The sequence below is a fragment of the Macadamia integrifolia genome, chromosome 3 (assembly GCF_013358625.1).
Source record: "Macadamia integrifolia cultivar HAES 741 chromosome 3, SCU_Mint_v3, whole genome shotgun sequence".
Classification (NCBI taxonomy): Eukaryota; Viridiplantae; Streptophyta; class Magnoliopsida; order Proteales; family Proteaceae; genus Macadamia; species Macadamia integrifolia.
In genome coordinates this window covers 6904027-6905325 of record NC_056559.1, presented here as the reverse complement: position 1 = coordinate 6905325, position 1299 = coordinate 6904027, and positions in this window count along the sequence as shown.

Sequence of the window (1299 nt, the reverse complement as noted above, 5' to 3'; positions counted from 1 at the left end):
TCCTTCCTTCCTTCCTTCCTACTGCCCCTCTCCCACTTCTTTCTTTTCTTTCTTTCATGTTTATCTTTTTTACTTTAATTTTTACAAATTTCCGCCCGCCATTTATTATTGGGGTATATAAATTTACATCTCTGACAAGACAAGACTAAAAATCTCTCCTAAAAATCTGAAGTGCCCCTCACTTAGGTCTCAGGTGCGGGCCTCATTTTAACAGATGCACCCCCGCCCCCGGCCCCGGGCCCGGCCCCGGCTCCCCTTCCACTCCCAGATCTCAAGTTCCATTTCAAATTTGTTTGGAAAAATTACACTGTGGGTTTTCCTTTTACAAAATTACTCACTTAAAATTTGGATTAAATAAAATACTTTAAATCATATTTTAAATTTATAAAATTATTTATAAAAATTTTCAGTTAATAAAAATATCTAAAATCAAGTTTGGATTTATAAAACTATCTAACCCAATTTTTGGTTAATAAAAATATCTAAAATCAAGTTTAAGTTTATAAAACTACCCACCCCAACTTTCAGTGATTAACAAAAATACCTATTTTTATGTGAAAGATGAAAGAGAATTACTATTTTGGGTAATTTTGTAAATTCAAACCTGATTTTGGATATTTTTATTAATTAAAATATTGAGTGGTAGTTTTGTAAATCCAAACCTAATTTTGAATACTTTTGTTTATTAAAATATTGAGTGGATAGTTTTGTAAACCCAAATCTTAATTTGGGTAATTTTGTTAAATAAAACTTTAGGTGGGTAATTTGTAAAAATTAAGAAGCCCAAAAGTGTGTAATCATGTAATTTTTCATCAAATTTTTAACTTGATTGTATATCAACCCTGGCCCAATGAAAGGGGTGCACATGGGACTCAATTTTTTATGTTTCAGAAGGTTGGGGGGGGGGGTGGCATCGTTTTGTCGGGACGAAATCAGGTTCAAGTACGAGATTTTTCTCCTACGCTAGCTCCTAGTATGGGTATTTGGTCTCAGGCAACTTTCTCTCTTTGTATTTAATAGATTCTAAAAATCCGAATTAGGGGTGTATTAGAATATTCTCATACATAAACCTGATCCGAAGTACATTTTGCCACCCCCTATTCTTCTATCGCATGTATTGATGCATACATTTTTATAAAAATAAAATATAAAAAAATAAAAAACTAATAAACTAATGTATATATTATCACGTGGGAAATAGTAAAGTATTATACTTTAGCAAGCATATTGACAAGAAAAAAAAAACTCAAAACTCTCTTGTTTTAATTTTTTTCTTCCCCCTAATTTCCCAACAAGGAC